The following is an 8,539-nucleotide window of genomic DNA, read 5'->3' as shown; positions in this document are numbered from 1 at the left end:
TGGTGCTGGGGGATTGAACCGTGGTCCCTGATGCTTTTGCTAAGCTTGTTCTAAGTAGGTGCTTTAGACCACTGAGCCATCTCTCCAGCCCCCATCATACATTTTAGTAACTATTTTTAACTAAAGATTATATCATAAACATCATATCAATAAATACAATTTGCCTCATCATTTTAAAAGGTCATACTCTAATCAATTGTATGAATGCACCGTGATTCACTTAAATAATTTTATTGTTGAATGTTTAGGTTGCTTCCAGCACTCTTCTATTACAGAGAGTGCTTCAGTGAATGTCCTCCTGTGTGTACCATTATGCGCATGAGCGATCATTTTCTTGTAATAAATTCCCATGGATGGAAATGTGGGATCAAGCAGTGTGAACATTTGAAGGCCCAATTGGCCTTTACAATGGAGCCTGCAGTCTCCACACCCACCATTTGCAGGGCGAGAGTGCTCATTTTCTCCAGTCCCTGCCCATGCTGGGTATTTTCAATCTTTGCCAATCTGTGGGCACAATGATAGGTCATTGTTGCTTTAATTAGCATTTCAAATTGTTCCTGAGGTTTATTCATTTATTTAACAAATATAATTCAGAGCCTTCTGTGTGCCAAACACTGTAGTAGACATCAGAGAGAAAATGGTGAAGGAAAATGGCTAGTAATGTTGATCTTATGGCACTTGCAATATAACCAAAGAGACAGACAATAATGAAAGGATACCGTACAGAGATGTGAAACTGCAGCTGTGACGAGGACTGTGAAACAGAACAACACATAAGGGAACTTGGCCATAGAGGACGGCTTCCCCAAGGGAATGGTGAGTAAGCTAATAACAGAAGGGAGAGGTACGATCCGGTGAGGCAGGGAAGAGAGCATCCCATGCAGGAACAGCCTGTTCAGAGACCCTGTGGTAGGAGGGGCATAGTGAGGTGGTTGAAAACACTCCAAGGTACTCAGAGGTCAGGGCTGGTCAAGTGGTTTAAGGAGTTTGGTCTTTTCCTAAGGAAATCACTGAAGGATTTCAAGCAGGGACATCACGATCAGACTTGAAGTATGAAAAGATCTCCAGGGCTCCAGTGTAGAGGACAAATTGGGAAGGAACTTGAGTGGATACAAGGAAGGCATACAAGAGGGCCAGAAGTTGGTTAGAGTGGAGATGGGGCCTTGGGCCAGAGTGGTGATCTCCCCGATGGACACCAGCACACAGGTACAGGCTCTAGTGGTGTCCAGACAGGCACTGTGGAGCCAGGAGTCAAGCCAAAGACTATCACTGAGTCTTGGCCTATCTCCTTTCTGCACCTCTCTTGATTCTGTTCCATAAATACTGGTCTGGCTCGGGCTGTCCTGCTGCCTGGACCATGCACCAGTCACTTCTGTGGCTGCCAGTCTGGACTCCTCCAGTTTCCTTTCTGCTTTTGCCACTAAAGAGACTTCTACAAAAACTGTACTTTCTTGACATATAATTTACATGCCATACAAGTGACCCTTTTAAAATATACAACTCAATGGCTTTTAGTATTTCACAGATATGTGCCACATTTACAACGATCAAATTTTAGTACATTTTTATTGCCTCAAAAAGAAACCCCATGTGGCTGATGAGCATATCAGGACCCATCTTTTCCCAAAAATGTTTTTGTTCTTTTCCTGTGCCCTTGCTATGTGACCCTCTTCCCTACTGAATTAGTATTAGCTAAGCAGCTACACTTCAAACCCTATAGGCCGATCATAATTTGACTCATGTTTTACCCATATTGTTCCCTCTTTTTTATTTTTATTTATTTATTTATTTTTTTGTGGAACCGGGGATTGAACTCAGGCCCTTGCACTTGGCAAGCAAGTGCTTATTCTACTGAGCCATCTCCCCAGCCCCAATTTTACCTATATTGTTATTTTACTGTAGAAATTGTCCCTGACAAAAGGCTTCAGTGGCAATCCACTTCTGGGTCCCCTCCTGTCTCTCAGGAGCTATTCCTATTCTCTAATGAACTTTTTGTACTTTTCCTTCTCTTGATTTCCTTTGTCCTGTGGAATTCATTCTTTGATTTTAGGGGACACAAATTCAGCATATCTCACATCTAGTAGGTTGGGAGTTATATTTTCCCCTGCAATGTCACCACCATTTGTTATTATGTGTCTTTTTATAAATAGGCTTCCATTTAGATGTGAAGTTCTACCTCATTTGGTTTTCCTTTGCATTTTCCTGGTGGTTAATGGTATTAAACATTTTGTAATAAGTTTTTTGGCCACCTACCCATCTCCCTTGGAGATGTGTTTTTTCAAGTCTTTTATGCATTTTTTAAATTGAAGGTATTTTAAATTTTATTTTATGTATTTAGTACAGGGTCTACAGGGTCTTACTACACAGATCGGACTCGTAATGATCCTCCTGTTTTCAGCCTCCCAAGCACTGGGATGACAGGCCCATGCCACCATGCCCAGTCTCAGTCGCCATCTCAGCAGGCCCCGGGGGTGGGGCCAGTACGGCATGCCAGGGATCCAACCAGGCCACTGTGCTCTGCTTAAGCAGGTGCTATAATGTGCTGAGCTATCTGGTCAGCCCTGAAGTATTTTGATTTGTGCTATTATTTGTATATTTTCGTTACAAGGCTCTTATCAGATGTATTTCTGACAAAAGAAATATTTCTCCCATTCTGTGAGATATCTTCACTTTTTTGTTCGTGTTCTATAAGCACAAATTTTTTAAATATTGGTGAAGTCTAATGTATCTACCGTTTCTGCTTGTGCTTTTGGTATTGTATCTAAGAATCTTTTGCCTCATACATGGACGTAAATATTTATTCATTTTCTTCTAAGTTTTATAATGTTAGTTTTCACATTTCTTTAATTCACTTTAATTTTTTATATATGCTATGGTAAAGGTCCAACTTGTCTTTTGCATGTGGATACCTGATTGTCTCAGCATTATTTGTTAGAAAGACCATTTTCACCCATTGAATTATCTTGATACCTGCTATTATCTGAACATTTGGATCTACCCCTCACCCCCACCAGTCCCTATATTAATTTCTTACATTCCCAGGATGAGGATATTAGGAGGCAGTCCTTTCAGAAATGAGTCTCCTAATAAAAGACCCATAAGAGCTAGGTAGTCCCTTCCAGTATGAAGACACAGCAGTGTCATCTGTGAACCCCAAAGTGAGTCCCCTACAATGACTCTGCCAGTATTTTTTTAACAGTTACATATTTTTACTCAGAAATTTAGAAATCTAACCTATACAGCCTTGTAGCAGGACTGTCCTGTGACATTCTTTTTTCTTGTCTCTTGTTTTCGTTTATTACTCCCCCCTTTTTTTAGACAAACATTTACTTGAGAGACTGTATGGCAGTAATTGGTATGCCATGACAAGCAATACATATTTAGGAGACCAGAATTACAGGCATTCCAAACATGACCCTACTATTGCACATTGCTATCTTCAGTGCAGTTGCTTAGTTCACAGGTATCAGCAAATATAGTTATTCATGGTGAGAATCCTACCAATAAACTGCCAGTTTCAAACACCCACTGAAGATTCTCAGGATCATTGCCTTACCCATCTTGTGCATATAAATGTATGGCTTTGCCCCTGTCATGTTTCCTAGGTTTTCTCCTGGCCCTGTCTTCATTGCCTAATCCTTAAATTCTCTCTTTCCTTTTAATTGTGTTATATCTTTTTATTTTTATTTGTTCCTTTGAGTTCTTATGCTAGTGAGACTATATGATATTTACACATGTGTGTCTGGTTTATTTCACTTATGATTATACCTTCAAGTGGCATCCACTTAAATAGAAAGGTTTTGAGTTTATCATTCAGTATTTTTTTTTTCTTTTTCTTTCTGGCCAGCTCAGCCCACCCAGAGGGCAGGTCTGACGTGTCATGTGGTGCCAGGGATCAAACTGCAGTCCCTTGCCCCTGCCTAAGCTTGCCTGGGCAGGCACTTTAGACCGCTGAGCTATCTTGCCAACCCCTGCCAGCACTTTTGGCTGCAGACTTCCCATCCTCTAGAATTGTGAAAAAATAATTTCTGCTGTTTATAAGATGCTTAGTGTATGATATTTCTTAATAGCTACCGAAATGGGCAATACTGCTGTTGAAAATCAGTTGACTATGCTGGGCATGATGGCACATGCCTGTAATCCCGGCGGTTGGGGAGGCTAAGTCAGGAAGATTGGGTCTTATTTTTCTTGTTACTGAAACAAAATACACGACAGCCAAAGTTAAAGGGGGAAAGGTTTATTTAGCTCACAGTTTGTGTAGGTTTCAGTCTGTACTCGGCTAGCTCCAATTCAGGGTGGTGAATGGCAGAGGGCAGCAGTTCAGATGATGGAAGACAGTAAAGGGAACAAAAGAGAGACAAGTATTTTTCTGTCCCTTATATTGTATCCAGTCTTCTGGGATTAGGGCAGTGCCAATGCAAGCAGTGGACTGATCCAACAGTCACTCACCCTTAACCCCACCAGTGCATTATGAATGAATTGCATATTCTAGCTTCAGCCACCTCTGAAAAAACCCTATGACTTCATGAGGCTTTGGGGATGGACATCCAGCCACAAGCCACAACCATCTCTGTGAGTTGAAGCCCAGCCTGCACTACATAATGAGACCCTGTCTAAAAAAAACACACACACACACACAAAAAACAAAAAACAGGGAAAAGAAAATCAATTGGCTATAAACCCATGGGTTATTTCTGGACTCTTATGTCAGTCAATTCCATCAATCTGTATGTCTGTTCTTATGCTAGAACCACACTATCTTGATTAGTATAGCTTTGTAGTGAGTTTTCAAATGGGGAAACACTGTCCTCCAACTTTGTTTTTCAAGACTGTTCTTGACCTTTAAAATTTCTAGGGGCTGGTGAGATGGCTCAGTGGTCTAAAGCACCTACTTAGAACAAGCTTAGCAAAGCACAGGGACCGCGGTTCGATCCCCCAGCACCACATGCCAGCCAGCCCTGCCCCCTGGTGGGCTGAGCTGGCCACACACACACACAAATAAATAAATAAATAAATGTTTAAAAAAAAAATTTCTAGTTTTGTCAATCTCTGGAGAAAAAGAAGCTTGATTTTGATAAAAAAATTGCATTGACTCTGTAGATTGGTTTGGGGATTACTGTCTTTAACAGTATTAATTCTTTTTTTGCATAATTTTATTGAGAAACAAATAGCAATAGACAGTTTCAAATCAAATTTGTAGGACAGTTTCAATAATTAACACATTGCACACATTCTTCCTAGTGGTTTATTGCTGTACAAGATGTGGACATGATATCCTATTTACAAACACAATTAGAACAAATCAAACAGTATTAATTCTTAATAATATTTAAAAACTCAATCCCCGGTACCACAAAAAAAGTATTTAAATTAAATTTAACTAAAGAAATGCAAAGTTTAAATACCAAAAGCTACAAAATAGTTTTAAAAGAATAAATGTTTTCAATAAGTATTGACTAACATTTTTGATATTATATCTTTATTTTCCTATTTCTTAAGTCTGTAGTTTCCATTTCATCAGTTATTGTTACTCAGGATGCAGTTGTTTTATGTATTTATTTATTTACTTTTATTTTTCTGGTACTAAGGATTAAACCTAGGGCCTCCACACTGAGCTGCATCCCCAGCTTCTTTTTTTTTTTAATTTTGAGGCAAGAATTTCACTAAGTTGCTAAAGCGCTCATGCTGGGCTCACACTTTCGATCCTCCTGCCTCAGCTTCCCATGGTGCTGAGATGATCGGCATTTGGCACCATACCCAGTTAGTATTTCTTCAGAATCCTTTCTATATCTGCACAGTTAGCAATAATCCCCTCTTTTATTCATTATTTTAGTAATTTGGGTGCCTTTTCATAGTCTAGCTAAATGTCAATTTTGTTTTAAAAAAAATCAGTGTTTATTTATTTATTGTTTAGAAACCGTGTCTCACAACATAGTACAGACTGGCTTTCAATTTGGTGATGCAGCCCAGGCTGGCCTGGAACACACTGTGATCCTCCTGCCTCAGCCTCCTAAGTGCCGAAGTTCCAGGGCTGCACCACCACTCCCAGCTAAGGATCAGTTTCTGGTTTCATTAATTTTCTCCATGGTTTTCTGCTCTGTACCTCATTAATCTTTCCCTGGGTAGTTTGAGTTCAGTTTGCTCTTCTTTTTCCAATTTCTTAAGGTGAATATTTAGGCTCATGAGATCTTTCTTCTAGCTTAGTATAAGTATTTATGCCAACATGCTTTCCTCCAAGCACTGGTTTAGCTTCATTCCTAAAGTTTGGTCTAATACATCATCATTCTCATTCATCATAAGGCTTTTTCTAATTTATCTTGTGGTTTCTTTCTTTGGCCCATTGTATCAGTAAGAGTATGTTGTTCTATTTGTATACATTTGTGTATTTCTCAGAAGTGTCTCTTATTCATTTCTAATCTCACTCCATTTTGGTTGGAGTACATACTTTGCACAATTCCAATGCTTTTATATTTGCTGGGACTTTTTTTCTTTCTACTATGTGGAATGTTCCATAGGCACTTGAGAAAAATGTGCCTGCCTCTGCCATTCGGTGGAGTGTTCCATAGATGTCTGTGAGGTTCAGTTAGTCTATGGTCTCATGGAGGCTTTTGATTTCCTTTGTAAAATCATTTCTTTATTCTGTCTCTTTTGGCGGTTTATTGTTAGTCCTCCCACCTTAGCTTCTCAGAGTGGAGTGATTACAGGTATGCACCACCATGTTTGGCTCGATTTCCTTTTTAAAGGCTACATATTGTTCCATCCGGCATCTCTGCCATGTTTTTTTTTGTGGAACTGGGGATTGAACTCAGGCCCTTGCGCTTGCCAGGGAAGCGCTTATTCCACTGAGCCATTGCCCTGGCCCTCTTTTGGCGGTTTATTGTTAGGCACACACAGAGATATTTAACATCTGTATCTATGACTGTGTCCCTTCTGTGTTTGGATGCATTGTTCTCTATCACAGGTCAGAGCAGGCCCTTCAGTGTGGCACTCGAGGGCCATCCAGATAGCTCAGCGGACTAAAGCACCTGCTTAGAAAGACGAATGGACCCGGGCTTTGATTCCCAGTGTGCAGTGCTGGCCTGGCCCCGGGGCATGCTGAGATGGGATTGAGACTGGGCATGGTGGTGTACACCTGTAATCCCAGCACTTGGGAGGCTGAAAACAGGAGAATCACTATGAGTCCAATCTGTGTAGCGAGACCCTGTAGGCCCTGTACTAAATACGCTGATCTGACTACTGGCAATCTCCAGTCCCCTCAAGCTCTGCCTTTCAGCGACACTGAATACCTTAGAGTTCTTTGAACACAGCATCAGTTTTCTTCCTCTCGGCCTTCATGCATGCTTCTTCCTTGGTCTACCTCTAATTTCAACTTCTCCTCTCTCAGCTAACTCTCATTCACCCTCCAAGGCCCAAGAAGTCTTTCTGAACCCACATCTGAATAACTTGTTGCTCTTCCATGTCCGCAATACTTACTGACCTGGGCTTACTTCACAGCACTTCTCCCTAAATAAGAATGAGAAACTTGGTTGTCTCCCCAACCAGCCTGAGGGAAGAAGCAGAGCAGGATCATCCCTATTTCTCCAGAACCTTTCACAGGGCTGAGCAAAGAGGGGACTGTCAGGTTTTATTGAACAAACAAACAAGCAGCCAGACAGGCAAGTGTCTGGGTTCCTCTGGTCTGCAAATCAGTGAGTTTATGATACTATTTATATGAAAAAACAGAATAGTTTGCATACACCAGTCATCGCTCTAGCAAACACATGTGTGGGCTTTGGATATTTGAAAAAGATCCAGCATCAATTAGTTTTGACAGTGGATTGATGATGGAGGTTGAGAGGCAAGGACAGTTCAAGGATGACTCCTATGGTTTGTATCTGTGCAATAGGATAAGTGGCACTGTTCTCTGAGAATTGGGACTTGTGTGAAAAATCGGGTTAGGGCCAAGATGGGGAGGAGAACTTGCCTGTGTTCTTAGATGTGATGCGCTTGTTTCTTTGGAAATATTCAAGTGCAGATGTCAGCCCAGCAGCTGCGTACACAAGGCTGGAGCTCAGAAGGGGCTGTGGGTAGGGGTGCAAATATGGCCTACACCGGGCGCTGCTCCTGATGATGCTTTTACAGCCAGTGAAGAGATGCATTTCACATGACTCTTTCAGTTTTTTCATAAAATAGAATAAGTGCTCCTTCAGATGATTATTGTAGACACCTTTGAAAAATGTTGAAAGCCTAGCACTAGGAGTAAAACCCAAGAAAGGTAGTTTTGCAAGGGTGTCTTCACATTCAGGTTTTCAATGGCCTAATTTGATGGAAGAATGGAATTTAGAGTGCTTAGAAAGAGTGGAGGGATAATATGTCCTTAATTCAGGATGTCTAGCATAAAGCCGAACACAACTTGGGAAAGGGGAAAAAGGCTATTTATGCTTGTGTAATACTTTTAAGAAAAATAACTGTCTTAGTTCAAGTTGCAATAAGAAAATATCATAAGTGGGGCTGGGGAGATGGCTCAGTAGAATAAGCGCTTCTCTGGCAAGCACAAGGG

General features: G+C 40.9%; 1 pseudogene; it reads right to left on the bottom strand.

The window, feature by feature from the left end:
• Positions 1-8,539, bottom strand: part of LOC101560050 — a 61,763-nt pseudogene that overhangs the window by 38,713 nt on the left and 14,511 nt on the right.

The sequence above is a fragment of the Octodon degus genome, unplaced genomic scaffold (genome assembly GCF_000260255.1).
Source record: "Octodon degus isolate 3935 unplaced genomic scaffold, OctDeg1.0 scaffold00236, whole genome shotgun sequence".
Classification (NCBI taxonomy): domain Eukaryota; kingdom Metazoa; phylum Chordata; class Mammalia; order Rodentia; family Octodontidae; genus Octodon; species Octodon degus.
This window is presented reverse-complemented; position numbering and strand designations above follow the sequence as displayed.